Here is a 23,348-nt window from a genome sequence, read left to right as displayed (position 1 = left end):
TGACCAATGATCAGGGGTCATTTTGAATGACAGTTTTATGTTTCTTCATATAAACTCATATGCTTTAAAAAGATAACAACTGTCAGGACCAGTGATACAGATCTGTATGTCATCTCAGCATCCAAACAACAAGTTCTTAAATCCTTTTTCTCAGCTTTGTACTGGTAGGCTAGTGCCACAGAAGTCTAGAGATGTAAAATGGGAATATGGCAGTGAAACCCCACATGTTGAAAGCCATCTCTTGATGGGCATAATGTCCCTGCTACAGTACTATCATTTTGGTTATAGGTAATAATTCTTGCCTTGTTTATTTTTTTTAATTTTTTTAACGTTTATTTATTTTTGAGACAGAGAGAGACAGAGCATGAGCGGGGGAGGGGCAGAGAGAGAGAGGGAGACACAGAATCCGAAGCAGGCTCCAGGCTCTGAGCTGTCAGCCCAGAGCCCGATGGGGGGCTCGAACTCAAGGACCGCGAGATCATGACCTGAGCTGAAGTCGGATGCTTAACCGACTGAGCCACCCAGGCGCCCCTTCTTGCCTTGTTTAAATACCAGGCACTTAATTTTGTTTTCAGCAAACCCATGAGCAGAAAGTGAACTGGCATGGTCGGGAGAGAAGGAAATTTGTCAAATACCAAGATTTAAAGCTTGTTGCAGGCAAAGGTCAAAAAGAATACCTTGACACAAACAGTCTCCCAATATCTCCATCTCACTGGATGCCTGTTGTGTTTTAAAGACCCTCCAATATGACCAACTGAACTACAAGGACCTCTTAAAAATATATACTCTAACTACAGGCTCCTGGGTGGCTCAGTCGTTTGAGCATCCTAGTTCAGCTCAGGTCATTATCTTGCTGTTTTGCTGACAGCTCAGAGCCTGGAGCCTGCTTAGGGTTCTCTGTCTCCCTCTGTCTCTGCCCCTACCCCACTCACACTCTGTCCCTCCCTCTCTCTCTCTCAAAAGTAAATAAATATTAAAAAATGTATACTGCCATTAAATTACAGATTTATTCCCTTGAAAGTTAACTGAGTAGGGTTCATAGTCTGGTGACTAAACCATGGCATCAGTTATTCCCTAGAAAAGACAAGGATCTGAGGAATGGAATGCATGTTTGGGGGAACACCTAAAAGTCAAAGGGTGCCAGAATGGGCTTTGGGAAAACACACCAAGGTGGTTATAGGAGGGTAATGCCAAAGGAAGTTATGGGCTCATAAATGAGACATACCTCATCTATTTTATAACTGTCCAAGTCCATTTCTAAGAATTTTGTGAAAAGCAGAATATATATTTCTATCATTTTTTCCCAAGCCTTAAAAAACTTCTTCCAGAGCAATTGGCCTTCTTGAAAAGGTGAATCACATTTTTCTAGAAGTGCTTACAGATGAAATCCAGTGTACATACATGTCCTTTGAAATAGAAAAAATAAAAATAAAAAAGAAAACGAAAGGAACACAAGGCCAGAATAAGAGTTTGTCCAGACCTGTACAGCCCTGAGAGGAATGCTCAGCAAGTTGACATCAGCAGGGCAGTTCCTTCCAGCAGAGAGAGCTGGCGGTTTTACTATAGCACCCAGTCAGAACACTTTAATTGTTTTTCATGCTGTACAGTCTCAGGAATCTTGCCTTCCCTCAAAGTCCAGCAGCCAGCATCCACACGATAGTGATTTATTTCAATTCTGCTTTTATTAATAGCTTCTCATATTTGGTAAAATCAGGTAATTTTGCTGCCATCCAGAATGTTAATGCACTGTATGGGCAGCACAGCTAGCTTGTCAGGATGTTCTCATGGATACACACACGCACTTATTTAAAGCCAAAGGATTTTATAAAATTTCACTTTGCACTCTTAAAACACCTTCAACATTTAGCTCTGAAAAATAAATGTGTTTCCATATGCAGGTCTATTACTCCCCTGCCTTTGTTTCTTTTGCATCTTTCAAAGCTCAAATCACCTTCTCCACAGTATTTTACATATTCTTTTTTTCTATTTTCACCTCTTTGGGGGGATTTTCATCTCAACAAGTCAATTCCCTTTAAATGGGTTTTGATGATTTTTATATTTTAATAGCATATTTTGAAAAGAAAGGGATTTCTCAGCTTGTGGATAAGAATATTAGACACACAAATACAAAATATTTGGGGATATGAAGGACAAAGCTATCATTTGTGCTTGATAGGTTTTTTCTACATGGCAAAGAAAAATAGGCTCTTGAGTTTTCGTTATTGAAATCCTGTCTTTGTTGATTACTTTGCCTCTGCCTGAGCCCTTGATGAAAAGCTCCCCAAAGTGGGAAAATGTGCAGCCCTATCTCCATTATCATCCTCCTTCAGCTGACTTGCTTAGGAGCCTGAAGCTAGGAGAGAGTGTGTTGCATGGATTGGGGACCACATTGTGTCCGTTAGAAGCCACTTCCCCCAATTTCAGCCACACAAAGGGATTTTAAGATACACCTGTGATCAAAGCCTTTTTCTCTTGTTCTTCATGAGACCTACATCTAGACAAAAGATCTCCCTCTCATACTTGTGCATCTGCTCAGGCTGCTCTGAGTTATCTGTGCCGATGGAGGGTGGCAGCAAGGCTGAGGGTCCCACATCATTTCTACAAGGCTTTGGAAGAAATTGAAGGAACTTGGTTCAGAAGATGCCAATGTATTTTCTGGATTACTTGGCCTAATAGACTCCATGTTATTAAATTAAGGTCACACAAAGCAGGAGTGGTCAGTGATGGGATCTGGAAGGGGCAGGGAAGAGTCAGCCTGGGGTTAAAAGAGTTTCAAGCTCAGTTGCAAAGCTGATATCCAGAAAATAATTGGTAGTCTGAATCCACAGCAGCGTTGACCTTTCACTCTGAGATTTTGCGGAGTTGTTTTTGTTTTGTATTTCTCAAGACCATTTTTAAAGTTGTGGTAAGATATACATAACAAAATTTGCCTTTCTAAAGTTTTTTAAGTGTAGAGTTCAGTCGTGTTAAGTACATTCATAATGTTGTGCAACCAATCTCCAGAATTCTTTTATTCTTGCAAAATTGAAACTGTGCACACTGAACTACTACCCATTCTGCCTTCCCCAAACCCTGGCAACCACACTTCTACCTTCTGTCTTCTTGGGACCATTTTAAGTGCCTATGCTGTTAGAGCTCTTTTAGCCATAAGTAACAGAAGCCACTGGAAACTGCTAAAGCAATAAAAGAAATTTATAAGCTCAAGAGAGTCCAAGAAAGTGTTGGGCAGTCGGTCACAGAAAGTTGGGCATAGCCCTCAGGAGCAGATGGAGTGCAGCCCTCAAATGCCACCAAACTTCTGCATCCCTACTTCTTTCTACACATCAGCTCCATCACCCCCTCTCTGCAGGGCTTTCTCTACATGTCAGAGAACATGGTTCCATGTTAACTACAACTACTAGAGATGCATTGGATTGACAACCTCTGTGTTTCCAATATAAATTCCCAGAAAAGAAGATTATTGAATCAAGTGGATCAGAGGCCCAATCTTGGACTGATCAGCCATGGCCAGGATGATTGGTCCAGATTAAGTCAGGTGCCCACCTTTTACCAATCAACTATCACTAAGGGAGTAGCACATAAGATCATGACAGAACCCATGGGTAAAAGGAGGCATTGAAGGAGTTCCCAGCAGAAGTGCCAGTGGTGCTGGGCAGATAAAGCAGAAGGTATCCACTAGCATGCCCTTCACTTCTTTCTCCACCAAATGTCCATGTATTTCAAAGCCATTTATGCAATGTTTTCTCTGTCCCACTATGACAAGCCTTTCCTAGGATGTACCCCCTTCTCTACATCTTACTTCTTACTAGCAATAAGAGATAATGAGGTTATCATCTGCATCCCTGGCACATATGCAGAAATATTCTGTCTCTCTTTCCAACAAAAGATTACATGTTAGGGTCTTAAAATGTGATCCTTCCCAATGTATTCTTGTACTTTAAAAAGAATCTAAAGATCAAAATCTTCTAAAGACCTATTGCTCCAAATTCACACCTCATGGTGGAATCAAGGCATCTGGTCACCTAATCTCCCTTCCCTAAGCCCACCCAGTACTACTCCCTAGTTGGAACAGCCTCAAAGCTATTGGCAAGAAGACAGAGAGGCTTTCTCCTCATTCTTGTTATTATCCTAATTCCTTTGTTTTGTGACATTTAACCAAGCAGTCTCCATCTGTGTTTTATGTTGGTCAGAATATCCTTGCCTGTAAAGAATTGTCTCTGCATTTGTTTTGAGCAGATTTACAGGCGGGCAAACACTTCCTCTTCATAGTATATTAGCTGAAAAGCAAAACCTACTGTGTCCTGGGAAACCTTCTTCCCAGTTGAGCAGGGCCATAAATCTGACACAGCAGTGTCCCCACATGGATCCCCAGAGAAACTGCTCACTGTCCTCTCAAGGGAGATCACAGACCCTGCACAGCGTCCACATGAAGGACTATTTAAAATAACACCACTGAGCATGGTCAGTGTATTTAAAAGACCACTAGCGGGGCATCTGGGTGGTTCAGTCAGTTAAGCATCCGACTTCGGATCAGGTCATGATCTTGCAGGTTTTTGAGTTCGAGCCGCCCGTCAGGCTTTGTGCTGACAGCTCGGAGCCTGGAGCCTGCTTAGAATTCTGTGTCTCCTTCTCTCTCTGCCCCTCCCCCTGCTTGTGCTCTCTCTCTATCAAAAAATAAATAAATGTAAAAAAAAATTTTTTTTAAACCATTAGCCCCACCTGAGAGTCTTCAGAGACACTTCTGAGGTCTGATGCTCAGTCCGAGGCTGTTCACAAATTTGAACAAAATCAGAGAAATGTTTTAAAAGTGTTTATTCTATATTTCTGGCCACAAGTATTGCCCCAGGCCTTTCTGCCTAAAAAGCAAGATGGAATCATAGCATTAAGAGTCCAGGAGTTTTCAATAGGAATCATACTTGATGATAGCCAGGGTAAAGAGGAAATTATTTATTGATCACATGCAATGTACTCGCAGGGCCTGAGATTGTGCTCAGAAAGGCATAAGTTGTGATCTCTGCCCTCAGAAGGCTTGCAGTCCATTTCCCTTTATGCCACCCAATGAAATATGATTTTCTTTGAGGAAACATCCCTATTCCACTCTCAGATTGTGTGACTTTTTAGTACCTTCCTTCTCAAATTCATAGATAGTCACATGACTCAGGATTAACCATAAGGCTTTTCCATCCCTCTGATTGGTACATAATGGGACATATCACCCAAGGCTGGCTCATCAGACTCATTTTTGGGACTTTTACTGGAATTATTGAGAAAAAGATTTGGACTTTCTGTTTTTTCTTAGGATGATAAGATGGTGGTCTGGAGTGTCTGCTGGTTATATCCTTCCTCACTTTATGGATGAGATAACTACAACACAGAAAAAGTAAGTAATTTGTCTAAGGTTGTAGATTCAGCTTGAGGAAAACCTGGGATTCAAATCCAGATAGAATGGTTCTAAAATCCATACTCTAATAGAGTGCTTTTCATGCAATCCACATACCTGTCATTACCAGCCAACAAGGAACTCTTCACACTCTCCATAGCTCTTTCTTCCAGGAAGATATCCTTTACGGAAAATTTTCCCAGGTCTGCCAGAAGCGATGATCTCTGGCTTTGGGGCACACCATGGGATAGTAAGGCTGATATCTGGATGAAGAAATCAAGGACTATGAATGTAGTATACAGAAGACAAATATTTCACTAGAAAGCCTAGACTAAAGATTCTTGATCTTCTATGGGTCCTTGATCTCTTTGAGACTTTGATTTCCCAAAAAAAGCTTGTATGCACTTGAAAGGTTGATTATGACAAGGTTCTTCCTATTGCAATTGACAGAAACCCAGTTTGAATCAACTTGGTTAAAAAGGCTCACATGACTGTGATAAGAGCAAAGATGCAACCAGGCTCAAGGGACAACTAGAACCAGGCTCAAGGCTTGTAAGTTTTTCTCCCCACTGCTTCAATGTGTTGGTTTTATTCTCTCCGACCCATAGTAAACAACACGGTTGAAATTGAGTCTCATTTAACGTTGACAAGCCACATCTTTGCCCCAGCTTTAGTTCAAAAATATCCTAGTAAACTATTCTAATTGGCCACGGGTTATGGAAGCAAAGAACTGGGATCAGCAGCAGTTATCACCCAAAGAAAAAGGGTAGTATCTTCAGAAGAAGAGAGGATGTGGGCAGACAAAGCAAAGATAACCTCAGGAAAGAACCCAGTGGGACATTGAAACTAGAGCCCAAAACTGTGTCTAAAAACTAAAGTGGAAAACTGAGAATATATATGAATAATTCAGGGAAACACTCATCTCAGGCTGTTATCTTAATGGTTCAAGAGAAATGTTTTGACCAAGATTAATCAGTATGTGGTCTCCAAATTTCCTTTTTTTTGGTAAAGAATTCATAGCATAACCCATATTACTGTGCCTCATCAAAGGGAAAATTACTTTAGAAAAAAAATATAGTTTCTTAGTGCTCTGTTAGCATGAAGTTTCTTCTGTTTACACATTTTGTTTATTTTTTTAAGTTTATATTGAGACAGACAGAGAGAGAGAGCATATGCAAAGCTGGGGGAGGGGCAGAGGGAAAGAGAGAATCCCAAGCAAGTTCCATCAGTGCAGAGCTGATGTGAGGCTGATTCCCACAAACCATGAGATCATGATCTGAGTTGAAATCAGGAGTCAGATGCTTAATTGATGGAGCCACCCAGGAACCCATGTTTCCACATTTTAAAAGAGAAATAAGAGATGTTAAATCAGATTGGTCTTGTCCAGGCTGTCTATATCCAATATTAATTGTGCAGAATATTTAGGGAACGCTCAAGTAGGCTTTTAAACTCCAGTCTAAGCCCCTTTCAGTCTGTCCTCTGCACAGATGGGCAATGTTTTAGTGTTTAGTGTCTTAAAACACGAGTTTGTCATGATTCTCCATAAATTCCTAGTGCTCAAAACTACATACAGTGGGGATCCAATCTCCTAAACCAATCTCATCTCCAAGTACTGTATCTGGGGTTGCTTCCTCAGTCCTCCAAAGCTTCATGATTATTTTTACCTCTGACATCCATATCCTTCTTTCAACTTATCCCAAATCTCATCCATTGTTTAAAGCTTGGTTTGATTCCCACATTTGTGGAGAACTACCAAGTGTCACTTACCTTTCGTTCTTGAATTCATTGCCACATTTTGCCTGTTCTGCTCTGTATGTAGGGAACTAATCCAGGAAACTCTGCTTCCTAGGCTCCCTTGATAACAGTGCTAACTGGTTTCCAGGTAAATTCATCCAATAGGAGGTAAGAAGCCAGAGGACATCTTTGAGGAGTGGCATCTCTGATAGTGACTCGGCTCCTCCATGGTCAACTCTAGCCTCTGCAATTGCTAATCTCTGGGCTGCCTCACTAACCCTGTTTGTCTTCTCATATCTTCCAAGCAACTTTATATCCTTGTAATGAGTCCTCCATATTAAATTCTCTTTATTTGGATACCTAGAATAGATTCATTTTTCTTGGCTAGAAAAATTTTTTTCAAACAGAAAACCACCTCATAATCTCTCTCTTCTCTGCTTACCCATAATAAGCACTGCCATATCAATTGTTCAGTAATGTTACTTAACTTTTAAATAGTAGTATAGCTTGAATTATTTAAAATAGTACAAAATAATAGACCATAAAGAGCTTCTCATCCTAGATACCCAGTCTTCTGTTTAAGTATACACTAGTTAGAGCATGTTGCCAGACTAGGAAAATCCTGGTCCTCTGTCTTCCACAGTAACAATAAATTAACAACAATATATGGACCATGATACCCCTGTGAAAACTCTGGATACAGTTGAAGAGCTATGGCACTCAAGCCAATGTAAATTCAAGAAAGAATTCCAGAGTAAGAGGTAGAAAAATTTATGAGATTTTGCAAAACTATAACCTCTCTCTACCCAGCATAGCAAGTCACAACATTCATCCATACCAATACCAGAGATCTTTCCTAGGGTCTGAAACAAAATGGTGGACTGTGCATCCAACTTTCTGGGTTGTCTGGGGGATGACTGAGGTATTGGTTTCTGTATTGTCTGACTTACAACATTGATGGTACTGGTGACAGAGTTTGGAAGCTGCTGAAAACAAAGGCAAGCATTTCAGGACATTACAGCTACAGTTCTGCATGCATACATAAAGGGTTACAAGACATCAGAAAAGGTTTGAACGGTCTTAGAACTTCTACTCAGGTTAATTATGAAATTCTTCCTCTGCACAAAGCCAGTACTTAAAGATTTGGAGAGGTAGCTGCTTATTCAAATGCACAAATCTCAAAAAAAAAAAAAAAAATCACAAGGCATACAAAGACACAGGGAAACAGGGCCCAAAGGAACAAAATAAAACTTCAGACCTTAAATGAATGTAGATCTCTAAGCTGCTTGACAAAGAACTTAACTGTCATAAAGATGCTCATTGAGCTAAAAGAGAACACTGATAGAAAACTAAATGAAATTAGGAAAACATTGCACTAACAAAATGAGAATATCAACAAAGAGAAACTATCAAGAAGACCCAAACAAATTATGGAGCTGAAAATTACAATAACTAAACTAAAAAATTTTTCTAGTGAGTCTCAATATCAAACTTGACCATGCAGAAGAAGGAACCAGTGAACTTGAAGATATGTCACTGGAGATCAGCTAGAGAAGCAAAAAGAAAAAAAGAATGGAGAGAAGTGAAGAAAGCCTAAAGGACTTATAGGATGCTAGAGAGTAGATCAATAGCTGTATGATGGGAATCTCAGAAGAAGAAAAAAAAGAGAGAAAGGGACAGGACAGAAAGTTTATTTGAAAAAATAATGGCTGAAAACTCCCAAATGTTGGGAAAGAAATTTTCATTCATATTCATGAGTTCATACATATTCAAGAACCTCAAAAATTCCAAATAGGATAAACCCAAAGAAACAAAGAGAGAATCTTGAAAGCAGCAAGACAAAATTGACTCGTCATGTACAAGGAAGCCTCTGTAAGATTATCAGCAGACAACTTACAGGCAAGAAGGGATAATATATTCAGAATGCTGAAAGGAAAAAAAAATGTCAATCAAGGATGCTGTATCTGACAAAACTGTCTTTCCAAATGGAGAAATTAAGATTTTCCCAGAAAAGCAAAAGCTGAGAGAGTTCTTTACCACTAGACCTGACCTGTCCTATAAGAAATGCTAAAGGGAGTCCTTCAAGTTAAAAAAAAAAAAAGATGGTAGAAAGCAGCTTGAAGCTGTATGAAAATATAAGGTTCTCCAATAAAGGTAAATATATGGACAATTATAGTAAACTGTACTGTTGTGATTTTTGGTGCATAAAATTAGAGGTGAAAATCCAGCAAAAAAAGATATAAATCGATGTTAATAGGTATACAACAAATAAGACATAATTTTTGACATTAATGACATGAAGTGGGGGGATGGAGCTGTAGAGGATAGAATTTTTGTACATGATTGAAATTATCAGTTTAAAATAGAATGTTACGGGAACTTTCTAGAACGTTCAGTGAAAAACGGAGAAGCGGTGGCTGCCCGAGCTGCGCCCAGCAATGTGCTCCTTCCCGCTCCCCCACACTGACCTCAGTCCCCTCACCAGCTGTAGAAAATGGTGAAAGAAACTACTTACTACATTTTGGGGGTCAAACCCAATGCCACCAGGAAGAATTGAAAAAGGCTTACAGGAAATTGTCTTTGAAGTACAACCCTGACAAGAATGCAAATGGAGAGAAGTTTAAACAGATTTCTCAAGCTTATGAAGTGCTCTCTGATGCGAAGAAAAGGAAATTATATGACAAAGGAGAAGAACAGGCAATTAAAGAAGGTGGAGAAGGTGGTGGTTTTGGGTCCCCCATGGATATCTTTGATATGTTTTTTGGAGGAGGAGGAAGGATTCAGAGAGAAAGGAGAAGTAAAAATGCTGTGCACCAGCTCTTTGTAGCTTTAGAAGATTTGTATAATGGTACAACAAAAAAACTAGCTCTGCAAAAGAATGTGATTTGCGATGAATATGAAGGCCAGGGTGGTAAGAAAGGAGTGGTAGAATGTTGTCCCAATTGCTGAGGTACTGGAATGAAAATAAGAATTCATCAGATAGGACCTGGAATGGTTCAGCAAATTCAATCTGTTTGCATGGAGTGCCAGGGCCATGGGGAATGGATCAGTCCTAAAGATAGATGTAAAAGCTGCAATGGAAGGAAAATAGTTCGAGAAAAGAAAATTCTAGAAGTTTATATTGACAAAGTCATGAAAGATGACCAGAAGATAACATTCCATGGTGAAGGAGACCAAGAACCTGGATTGGAACCAGGAGATATTATCATTGTTTTAGATCAGAAGGACCATGCTGTTTTTACTAGGCAAGGAGAGGATCTTTTCTTTTCTTTTCTTTTCTTTTTTTTTCAACGTTTATTTATTTATTTGGGACAGAGAGAGACAGAGCATGAACGGGGGAGGGGCAGAGAGAGAGGGAGACACAGAATCCGAAACAGGCTCCAGGCTCTGAGCCATCAGCCCAGAGCCTGACGTGGGGCTCGAACTCACAGACCGCGAGATCGTGACCTGGCTGAAGTCGGACGCTTAACCGACTGCGCCACCCAGGCGCCCCAAGGAGAGGATCTTTTCATGTGTATGGACATACAGCTGGTTGAAGCACTGTGCAGCTTTCAAAACCAATGTCTACTCTTGACAACAGAACAATTGTCATTATCTCTCATCCAGGTCAGATTGTCAAACATGGAGATATCAAGTGTGTGCTGAATGAAGGCATGCCAATTAATCGTAGACCATATGAAAAGTGTTGCCTAATCATCAAATTTAAGGTAAACTTTCCTGAGAATGGCTTTCTCTCTCCTGATAAACTCTCTTTGCTGGAAAAACTCCTACCTGAGAGGAAGGAAGTAGAAAAGACTGATGAAATGGACCAGGTAGAACTGGTGGACTTTGATCCAAATCAGGAAAGATGGCGCCATTACAATGGAGAAGTGTATGAGGATGATGAACATCACCCTAGGGGAGGTGTTCAGTGTCAAACCTCTTAATGGGGCCAGTGAATAACACTGCTGGCATTTTATATGCAGTGATGAATGAGTGAAGGACTATAATCATAGCTCACTACTTGCTGTTGTTGTTATTTTAATATTCAACTATAGTAGTGTTTTAAAAGTTAAATGAAGAATAAAAAATATAAAAGCTCTGACTTTGCCCTGTATGTATGATGACTTCAGCGTGCAAGATAAGTTTAATACTTGTAAAAAGTACTTTAAAAAAAATCTCCCCATGAGATCCCAATAGTCCATTTTTGCTTTTAATTCCCTTGCTTTTGGGGATGTGTCAAGTAAGAAATTTCTGCGGCTGAGGTCAGAGAGGTATTTTCCTGCTTTCTGCTCTAGAGTTTTGATGGTTTCCTGTCTCCCATACAGTTCCTTTATCCATTTTGAGTTTGCTTTTGTGAATGGTGTAAGAAAGTGGTCTAGTTTCATCCTTCTGCGTGTTGCTGTCCAGTTCTCCCAGCACCATTTGTTAAAGAGACTGTCTTTTTTCCATTGGATATTCTTTCCTGCTTTGTCAAAGATTAGTTGGCCATAATTTTGTGGTCTAATTCTGGGGTTTCTATTCTATTTCATTGGTCTATGTGTCTGTTTTTGTGCCAATATCATGCTGTCTTGATGATGACAGCTTTGTAGTAGAGGCTAAAGTCTGGGATTGTGATGCCTCCTGCTTTGGTCTTCTTCAAAATTACCTTGGCTATTCGGGGTCTTTTGTGGTTCCATACAAGTTTTAGGATTGCTTGTTCTAGCCTCAAGTAGAATACTGGTGCAATTTTGATTGGGATTGCATTGAATGTGTAGATAGCTTTGGGTAGTATTGACATTTTAACAATGTTTATTCTTCCAATCCATGAACATGGAATGTTTTTCCATTTCTTTATATCCTCTTCAATTTCCTTCATAAGCTTTCTATAGTTCTCAGCATACAGATGTTTTACATCTTTGGTTAGCTTTATTCCTAGGTATTTTATGATCCTTGGTGCAATTGTGAATGGGATCAGTTTCTTTATGTGTCTTTCTGATGCTTCATTATGAGTGTATAAGAATGCAACTGATTTCTGTACATTGATTTTTGTATACTGCAACTTTGCTGAATTCATCAGTTCTAGCAGACTTCTGGTGGAGTCTATCGGGTTTTCCATGTATAATATCATGTCATCTGCAAAAAGTGAAAGCTTGACTTCATCTTTGCCAATTTTGATGCCTTTGATTTCCTTTTTGTTGTCTGATTGCTGATGCTAGCTAGCACTTCCAACACTATGTTAAACAACAGCGGTGAGAGTGGACATCCCTGTCCTGTTCCTGATCTCAGGGGGAAAGCTCTCAGTTTTTCCCCATTGAAGATGATATTAGCTGTGGGCTTTTCATAAATGGCTTTGATGATGTTTAAGTATGTTCCTTCTATCCCGACTTTCTCGAGGGTTTTTATTAAGAAAGGATGCTGAATTTTGTCAAATGCTTTTTCTGCATCGATGGACAGGATCATATGGTTCTTATCTTTTCTTTTATTAATGTGATGTATCACATTGATTTGCGAATGTTGAGCCAGCCCTGCAGCCCAGGAATGAATCCAACTGAATGGGAAAAGATATTTGCAAATGACATATCGGACAAAGGGCTAGTATCCAAAATCTATAAAGAGCTCACCAAACTCCACACCTTAAAAACAAATAATCCAGTGAAGAAATGGGCAGAAGACATGAATAGACACTTCTCTAAAGAAGACATCCGGATGGCCAACAGGCACATGAAAAGATGCTCAATGTCGCTCCTCATCAGAGAAATACAAATCAAAACCACACTCAGATACCACCTCATGCCAGTCAGAGTGGCCAAAATGAACAAATCAGGAGACTATAGATGCTGGCGAGGATGTGAAGAAACAGGAACCCTCTTGAACTATTGGTGAGAATGCAAACTGGGGCAGCTGCTCTGGAAAATAGTGTGGAGGTTCCTCAAAAAATTAAAAATAGACTTACCCTATGACCCAGCAATAGCACTGCTAGGAATTTACCCAAGGGATACAGGAGTGCTGATGAACAGGGGCACTTGTACCCCAATGTTTATAGTAGCACTTCAACAATAGCCAAACTATGGAAAGAGCCTAAATGTCCATTAACTGATGAATGGATAAAGAAAGTGTGGTTTATATACACAATGGAATACTACATGGCAATGAGAAAGAATGAAATATGGCTTTTTGTAGAAATGTGGATGGAACTGGAGAGTGTTATGCTAAGTGAAATAAGCCATACAGAGAAAGACAGATACCATATGTTTTCACTCTTATGTGGATCCTGAGAAACTTAACAGAAGACCATTGGGGAGGGGAAGAAAAAAAAAGAGGTTAGAGAGGGAAGGAGCCAAAACATAAGAGACTCTTAAAAACTGAGAACAAACTGAGGGTTGATGGGGGAGATCAAACTAATGGTAGGAGGGAGAGAAGGGTGGGTGATGGGTATTGAGGAGGGCACCTGTTGGGATGAGCACTGGGTGTTGTATGGAAACCAGTTTGACAATAAATTTCATATTTAAAAAAATTTAAGAAAATAAAAATAAAAAACTCTCCCCTGGCATTTCTTAGAGGGCCTACCTTGTAATTCAATTCAGCTCTATGTACATGAAATAGTTTAGACTGAAAATGCTAGGTATATGTATTGACTTCAGTGTATGATTCTTAATTGTTAAGCTATGAAGTTAAAACTTGTGTTTAATTGGCAACCAGAAAACGAAATTGTAGAGAAGTGTTGGCCTGTAGTTCTATTGAGATTCATTGTGATGCTTCTGCATTTATTCTATTGCCTCAACTGTTACTTGAAGATGGCATGCTGTGTAATTTGGTCTGTGGTATCAATGGTGGAAAGGCTAACTTTCTAAAGAAGGGGTTTATCATAATCTGCTATTTGAGGGCTTGCACTTGTAGAATTGCATTCCCTTCTGCTGTGCCATCTTTTTTTTTTAATTTTTTTTATTTTTTTAATTTTTTTTTTAATTATTTTTTTTCAATGTTTATTTATTTTTGGGACAGAGAGAGACAGAGCATGAAGGGGGGAGGGGCAGAGAGAGAGGGAGACACAGAATCGGAAACAGGCTCCAGGCTCCGAGCCATCAGCCCAGAGCCTGACGCGGGGCTCGAACTCACGGACTGCGAGATCGTGACCTGGCTGAAGTCGGACGCTTAACCGACTGCGCCACCCAGGCGCCCCAAACATCTTTTTTTTTTAATATATATATATATCCTGGTTACACTTTTATTCCTTCTCTCTGGACCATGATAAGCTTCAGAGTAGTGACTTCGGGAGCAGGGTAACTTAGAGTAAAGAGATATTTACACGGAAAAGTGAATTTGCATGTATGAGCTAAGAAGGTGTTTTTTAGGTATGTTACAGCTTACTTTAAACCATTTAACTTACACTCCAAAGTAACTGTAATTCAATGTTGGTAGTATAGCAAATTATGATGTATAGCTTTAATTGTATGTTTAAAAGTCATGCTCACAAACTTAAATCTGGATATCAGAATTAAGCAATTCTTAAAATGTATGAATGTCTCCTTAATATACTGATTACAAAGCAAAAAAAGAGTAGAATGTTACAACTTTAAGATGTTTTATGTGATTGCAATAATCATAATGAAAATATCTACAGAATATTTCTACAGAAATAGCTACAGAACATATCTGCAGAATATAAACAAAAGGAAATGAGAAGGAAATCAAATCGTGTCACTACAAAAAATAAATAAAACACAAAGGCAGGGAATAAGAGAGGAGAGGAGGGACAAAAAAGTTAAAAGATATACCAAAAAACCCAACAAAGTGGCAATAGTAAGTCCTTCCATATCAGTACTTTAAATATAAATGGATAAACTTACCAATGAAAAGATATAGATTGGCTGAATGAATTAAAAAATAATATCAACAATATGATGCCTACAGGAGATTCATTTTAGATCTAAGTACCCATAGGTTGAAAATCAAAGCATGAAAAAAGATATTCCAGGCAAATACTAACCAAAAGAGAGTAGACAGACAAAATATACTTTAAGTAAAAAATTGTTATATGAGACAAAGAAGGATATTATATAATAATAAAGTGGTCAATTCACCAAGAAGGTATAGCAATTATAAATATATATGCCCTAAACCTCAGAGCTCTTGTAATACAAAGCAAACTTTGAGAGAATTGAAGGGAGAACTAGACAGTGACACAATAAAAGTATGTGACTTCAATACCACACTTTCAATAATGGATAGAAAAAAAAAGACAGAAATATCAATAAGGAAAAGAGGATATGTACAACACTATATATATAAGATATATATATATATATAAGATATATATATATATAAGATATATATATAAGATATATATATATATGTCTTATATATATATAAGACATATATATATATGTCTCTTATATGGATATAAGAGACATGCAGAACACTCAACCAAACAATAGCAGAATATATATTCTTGCCAATGCACATGGAATATCCTCCAAGATAGATCACCTGTTAGAACACACAATCATTCAAGAAGTTTAAAATCATACAAAGTATCTTTTCTGATCCCGGTGGAATAGATTAGAAATCAATGGCAAAAAGAAAGCTTAAAAATCCACAAATATGCAGGGGCACCTAGGTGGCTCAGTCAGTTAAGCATCTGACTTCAGCTTAGGTCATGACTTCATGGTTCATGGGTTAGAGCCCCATGTAGGGCTCTGTGCTGACAGCTCAGAGCCTGGAACCTGCTTCGGATTCTGTGTCTCCCTCTCTCTCTGCCCCTACTCCTCTCTCTCTCTCTCTCTCTCTCTCTCTCTCTCTCTCTAAAAAATAAACAGTAAAAAAATTTTTTAAATTAAAAAATCCACAAATATGTGGAAAATACAACACATTCTTAAATAATCAAGGAGTCAAAAAAAAGTAACAAGGGAAGTTAAAAAATATTTTGAGACAAATAATAACAAAACAACATACTAAAACTTATGGAATAAGGTGAAAACATAAATAAATTTCATATTATTTACACCCTTTTTGTGTTTTGTTTAATTAATCTGTCAAATTTCAAAAGATCTTGATCAAAGACTCCCAATACTAATATGGTTTTATCAAATTCTTTGTTACATTTCTAAATATATACATTATACTTATGTCCCTGTTCATTTGTTTGTTGTATAAAATACACATCTCTTACTTTCTTCTTTGTGTAATATAATTTTTATTAACAAAAATTATTATCCCTTTTAATACTTTTACCCCTCTGAATTCTCTGTAATGACTATATATTCATAGCATAGGCTACTATATTTGTTTAATGAATATTCTATAGATAGACATTTGAATTGTTTCCAATAGTTTCTGTCTTCAATAATGCTCTTCATCCTCAACCTGTTTAGTCATACTACTTCCAACTATGTTCTGGGGAAGGAGATTAAGAAAAATATACATCAATGCATTTTAAAACATTATGAGATGTTTTTATTAGTCAGTATCTTAGGGATGTGTGTGATGCTTTTTAAGATCAAGCTTTCTCCCCAGTTGATCTACCTCTATAGTTCTAGACACTTGGGAATCAATTTTACTACAATATTATTAAAACTAGAGGCAGCAAAATAAATTATGTTGAAAATCTTCCTTTAAGTTAGAAATTTAATACTAGTGACAAATGTACAGAATGGTTCACCAGATAACTGAGAGCAAACTAAGAGTATTCAAAACAGAAGAAATCTTGCAGATGGTACAAAGACAACTTTGACATTTAATTCAATAGCATAAAACTGAATGAGATCAGAGGGACTTTGAAATTACAGTTCCATATGGCTGCTGTTATAGAAAATCACCAGGGAATGTTACTGAGTTTGTTGAACACTACTATAATAAAAAATTATTATCATCCCAGGAAAGAGGAAAAATCATTGGTTACAAAGGTAGACACTCCATTGCTGTAATTCAGATGAAATCACTGGCATATTTGTCACACTGCAAAGAACATCACCTCTAGCCTTTTCCCATCGAATTATTAATGGAGGATTGGAAATTATTTGATAAAAGGCTGAAAGGGAGCTACACTGAGCAAAACAAGTGCCAGTGACACTCAGAGAAGCAGGTGTTGATGAATAAAACATCGAGGTCATGGAATACGAGGTGTGTAGATGATTTGGACATACAGCTTGTGTGGACTGATTTGAGTGACACAGAGCATTCTGTGTAAATGTAAAGTAAAATAAACATAGGCTTCACAAAGGATATTTCCTGCCAGGGAATCTATAAATGATTTTTAAAAGTATGACATTTCTTTTATAGTGATTCCTGTCTTTGAGGTGCAACTTGGGTCAATAAAGGATTCAAAATGTGAATAGAAATAATCCTGGAGGAAGTGTCTTCCATTCTTATATTCTAGAATAAAATTCAATTAGATCCTCCCCTTGAATCAGAGACCCCCCATGGGTCTCCATACTGAAAAGCTATCATGCCTGTAGCACATCTATCAGGTGGGAGGAACAGTCTTAAAGAGCTATTAGGACAACACGCTGAAACTCTCCTGCCAACCAAATTATTCAATGTTCAATGCCTTTGGTGGAAAGACATCTCTGATCTAGTGAAATCCATGTCATTTTCTCTTTAATGTCTCTTTTTCTTGGAGGGTTGTGTTAGCAGTAGTTTATTTGCAAGGCTTATGTGGTTGTGGTACCCCTTTAAATTGTGGACTATCATCGTGTAGGTACCAGCTCAATGCTAAGGCAGTCCCACCATCCCCTGAGGCCAAAGTTCCCCAAGTACAAAGAATGGGTGAACTGGATGGACTGTAAGGGCTCTTGTGGCTTTTACAGTCAACATAAAGAAGAGGCTCCACCCTGTATAAACATCCAATTCTTATTAAACTGAACATGTGAATAACAAGCTTTCTCCTCTATCCATTATCAATGTTGAAAACTCTTGAGATGCTTTGGTCAAAGGCTTTAGATTTAGTACAAATGTCCAGGTAACTAGTTCTTTTCAGCAATGTTAGCATTGCTGCATTTCTGAGCAAAAATAAAAACAGCATGGACAGTAGTTGACCATTCACTTTCCTGTGTGTAGTATCTCATTTAATTCTTACCAACTCCTATTACTCCCATTTTTTTGGTATTGACAACTTAAAGCACTTATTGATCGATTGAATCATTGTGATAAAAGAACTTAACATGAGATCTACTCTTTTAGCATATTTTTAAGGGTATAATACAGTATTGTTACTTATGGGCACAAGGTCATGCAGTAGAGATTTAGAACTTATATATCTTGTATAACTGAAATTTTTTACCCATTGATTAGCAATTTTCCTTCTCTCCCTGCCCACAGTCCCTGAAAACCACCAATTCAATCCTTTGCTTCCATGAGTTTACCCCCATTTTATATATGAAGAAACCAAGGTTCGAAGTTGTAAGTAATTATCCAGATCATATATAACCAACAGGTGAAGAAGCCACATTGACTCCAAAGACCAATATTTCCATGATGTCTCACTACTTATGAAAGGAGGTGGACTGTTTCTATGTGTCAGAAACTGTACTAATGGCTGTAATGCATCACTTCCTTACCAAAAACTTGTTAAGAAAGTAGTGTCATTGGCTACAGTTTACAGAGAACAAAGCACACTTGGAGAGCCAGAAACTCAGAGCTGGGGATCAAATCAAGGCAAGCTTTTCAATCATGAAATCACTGAGCATTCTGCCTCCTTCCCAAGGTGAAGAGAAAGGAGACAGTGCTACCTGTTCCCAAAGCCCCTGCAGGCATAGTATTTACATAACATTATCCCCCAAAGAAAATTGGTGTTGTTCTCTCTGACAGTGTCCTAAAGCAATGCTACTTTGGTACCGACCCTGAGGACACAAGGCTCCACTGAGGCTGAAATGCCTACCTTAAAAAAATTTTTTTATCTTTATTTTTTAGAGAGAGAGAGACAGACAGAGTGCAAGTGGGAGAGAAGCAGAAAGAGAGGGAGACACAGAATCCAAAGCAGACAACAGGCTCTCAACTGTCAGCACAGAGACCGACACGAGGCTCGAACTCAGGAACTGTGAGATTATGACCTGAGCCAAAGTTGGACGCTTAACCGACTAAACCACCCAGGTGCCCCTGAAATGCCCACCTTATAGCACTATGCCTATAGCTTTCCCTTCTGAATATAACAAATAGTCTATCATACCTCAAGGGGAAAAAACACAACAGAGTTTGAGAACTTGTAGGGAACAATAGAAATGGAAGCACAAATGATCAAAGCTTATTGAAGAAGCCTGGTGTGTAAGAGGACTGTTCTGTTAGGAACAATGAAGACTGAGCTGGATGGTGGAGGTTGCCTTGGTAACCAAATCCTGCTACAAGATTTAGGGGGTTCCCCAAAGCCTTGAAAGAAAGCCTCATTGTACAGTCTCTTTACTTTTGAGGAGTGTGCCGTCCAGTTGCAACACTCTCCATATCAGTTTGCTACACTCTCTATTTTTCAGTCATTTCCAGCCTCATTCATTGATGACTCTCGTATTTGGCTCAAATCAGCTATCATTTTGCCATAATCCACGCTGTCAAGATCCAAGGTCCAAATAGATCTTTCCATCTATGAAATTTTAAAATTTAAGTAGGGTCACTGAATAACCCCCCACCAGAACTGTTTTCCAACCTCATGGAAACCTCCAACCATTGACTCTTACTTTCTTTCTCCATCTCCAGTCTCCTCCTCCTCTCCTTATGCTAGCTAGAATCTAAGGACCATAACTGGTACCTAAATTTCCCTTATCTTTTGTCCTTTCAAAGCACCTACTTGACTCTAGCCCTCAGTGAATTTGACTACCACTTTCTCCATGGCTGCCTCTGCCCATGGCATTTTCTCTATGGTTAACTACTGCTGGGCACTATGGAGAAAATTATACAAGTGGGCTCATGGTACCACTGAAAATTCATAGTCACAAATCTCAACTGTCCAGAAAGTCTACTACTATGTTTTCCTGTCAGTTCACACTCTTATTATTTTCAATATTGTTATTTATTTAATTTATTTTTTTAAATTTACATCCAAGTTAGTTAGCATATAGTGCAACAATGATTTCAGGAGTAGATTCCTTAGTGCCCCTTACCTATTTAGCCTATCCCTCCTCCCCCACAACCCCTCCAGTAACCCTCTGTTCTCCATATTTAAGAGTCTCTTATGTTTTGTCCCCTCCCTATTTCTACATTATTTTTGCTTCTGTTCTCTTATGTTCATCTGTTTTGTATCTTAAAGTCCTCATATGAGTGAAGTCATATGATATTTGTCCTTCTCTGACTAATTTCACTTAGCATAATACCCTCTGGTTCCATCCACGCAGTTGGAAATGGCAAGATTTCATTCTTTTTGATTGCCAAATTCAACCTTTTTTTCATTTTCTTAAATCTGAGCCCTTTGCTTCCTCACTTACTGTATATCCTCAAAACCAAATATGCAAATGTTCCTGCACTAGCACTATAGCACCTGTCCTTGGGGTCCTACTGAGATCTTCTTTACAGGTAGGCACACCCATTCCCCAACTGCTGTGGAAGTTGGCAAACTAATGGCTTATGCCTGCACCCTTCTCTGGAAGATTGCCCTTGGACTGTGGAAGCTGCCTCACCCAGAGATACCTGGGAGGTTATGCACTCCATTCCACTTCCAAGATGGTAACCAAGGCTAATGACTGACTGATGCAGCCCTCAAAGACAAACTCGGTGGCAACAGTTCACATGCCAGAACTTCCTGAGGGATCAGACTAAGGCTGGATTTCTGAATCCATACCTCTGTCTAGCTTTGGCCTTGCAAAATGCTGCTTCCCATACTCCCTTACACATTTTTCTTGAGAAAACTCCTTCAGTAAATCACTTGCACAGAAACCCCCATCTTGGGATCTGCTTCTAAGGAACTTGACCTAAGATACCCATCAACTTTTTTTCTCCTTTCCTCCTACTGGAACTGAGTGATCCCTGCTCTTGTTCAAGGCCAGTGCTTCCTCCTGTGTTCTGGACCCCATGCTGTTCTGTCTTAGCAGGAAATTTCAGCAATCAATAATCCTTTTTCTTTTTCTTGGCTCCTTTCTATTAGGACAAAAACAAACTCAAGCCTCTCCCATCTTAAAAAATAAATCTTCCCTCAACCCCATCTCCTTTCCAGCTACTGCATCCCTCTCTTTTCTCTTTCATAGCCAAACTACAGCATTAAGTTGTTGGAGTTTTTAAATATTTTTTTCATAGTTACATTTCTTCCTCAAGTGTAGAAGATAAAGAGTCCACATTATGGAAAGATTAGAGATTTTGAAGGACTCAAGATATGGCCAGAAGGAAGCCCTTTAAGGATGTGCCTGCCATTCTACTTGTTATTTTGAGATTTTCTGGCATATGAGCTGGTGAATGTCCCATGGTGTTGTGTTTACATGTATCTCCTCCATTCCCTTACCTCCTACTCTTTTTGCAACCCACTCCAATCTGGTTTCTTCCCCCTGCCACTTTCCTTCTGACCTCCTTGTTGCTAAATCCAATGGACACCTTTCAGTTTCCATCTTACTTGATTTCTGTCCCTCATTCTTTTTCTCTCTCTTTGTATTGCTCCTGCCTGTCTGGCTGCTCCTTTGGTTCCTTTTTCAGGTTCTCTTTCCCTCAACACCCATTCAGTGATGGTATCTCTCAGAAATCTGTCTGGATCTTTTTATTTTTTCACTCTCCATGAGACCTAGGTGACGCTATGCAGTCCCAAAGTTTTAATCACCATCTCCATGCAATGCATATCCAAATATCCAGCCCAGGTCGTTCCTCTGAACTCCAGACATATATATTCAACAGACCTTCCACATCTCCGTGTGGATACTTGAAATATGCCTTAAACAGAATATGTCCAGGATTAAATGCACAGTTTTTCTACCCAAACTTCTCCATTGCAAGCTTGATAGCCTTAAGAAATGGCACCACCACCCACATAATTTCTCTAGTCAATAATTTATGAGTCAGTTGTTAGTCCTCTCCAACCTCATTTAAATCAATGAAATGAGTCCTATTAATTCACTATATTCAACCTCTCTCAAATGTATCCCCTTCTATGCATTCTCCCATGACAGTGTGTTACTTTAGCTATCATTTCTTGTCTGAAGTATTGCAATAATCTCTGTATCAATATCTATAATCTCTATATCAATTGGAGGTTAGTTGCAGGAAGTAGAAATCACTTTAGCTTTTAAGTATAAAAGGATTTAATGTAGAAAACAAGGAGCTTTCACAATCCTCAATGGACTGGAAGACTCTGGGTTAGGCTTCCAGAAATAACATCCATAACAACACAACAGAATGAACCCATCAGGGGAACTACTTCCCTACCAGTCAGGAAGGTGGAGAACTAGGGAACCATCACTGGCACTGTTGACCTTAGACGTGACCTAGGAATCACAAACCCAGTGAAGCTGCCTCTTGTCACCACTTTGCTAGTTTTTGACACTGGACTGCTGCTTCAGAGAAAGTCAATGTCCACAACTAATCTTGCCAGATGAGAGCACATATAAGATGTATGTAATTGATGGAATCTTATTTGCTCCAGAACCTGAGCTATAACCTGGTCTTCTACAGCCTCTGCAGTACAGGAAAGCATGTTTCATGGAAACTGAATTGTCTGGCTTAAGACAACTCCCGTATAGCTGCCACAATCTTCCCATTGCACCCCTCATATCTTATCTTCCCCTCCAGCCCTTTTTTCTCTCTGCTGCTATAGCAGTGCTTTAAAGGCAAAAGACAGATCATGAAATACTTTTGAAAACTCACTGATGAAGGGGGAGGGCACCAGGGTGGCTCAGTCGGTTAAGTATCTGACTCTTGATTTAAGCTCAGGTCATGATCTCACTGTTCGTGAGATCGAGCCTCACATCAGGCTCTGCACTGTCAGTACAGATTCTCTCCCTCTTTCTATGCTCCACCCCTGCTCTCTCCCTTTCTCTCTCTCTCTCAAAATAAATAAATAAACTTAAAAAAAAAAACCCTCATTAATGGTTTCCCATTGCTTGCAAAATATAATCCAAATTCCTCATTGTGGCCTACAAAGCCATATATAGTGTTTATCCTGTTTATGTGCCAGGCTTAGCACTTATGAGCTAAGTGATTTTTGTGGATTATCTCATTTAATACTCAAAATAAGTCTATGACTCAGATGCATTAACCTTAGAGAGGTTAAGTAAATCCTCAAGGCCACACATTTGGGAATCAGACTTTCTGTGTAGTATTGTCTCCATCAACATAGGCTCTGGCAAAGTCTATAGCCTCATCATTGCTTACCACT

At 38.9% G+C, this 23,348-nt stretch overlaps 1 pseudogene; it reads left to right on the top strand.

Annotated features, from left to right (window-relative positions):
* The first annotated feature begins 9,608 nt into the window (after window positions 1-9,608).
* On the top strand, window positions 9,609-11,056 carry LOC121010004 (dnaJ homolog subfamily A member 1-like; annotated as a pseudogene).
* The last annotated feature ends 12,292 nt before the right edge of the window (window positions 11,057-23,348 follow it).

This window comes from Herpailurus yagouaroundi, unplaced genomic scaffold (assembly GCF_014898765.1).
Source record: "Herpailurus yagouaroundi ecotype Mexico unplaced genomic scaffold, PumYag 190, whole genome shotgun sequence".
Taxonomy (NCBI): Eukaryota; Metazoa; Chordata; class Mammalia; order Carnivora; family Felidae; genus Herpailurus; species Herpailurus yagouaroundi.
The sequence above is the reverse complement of the archived record's forward strand: the minus strand, read 5'-3'. Positions and strand labels throughout refer to the sequence as shown.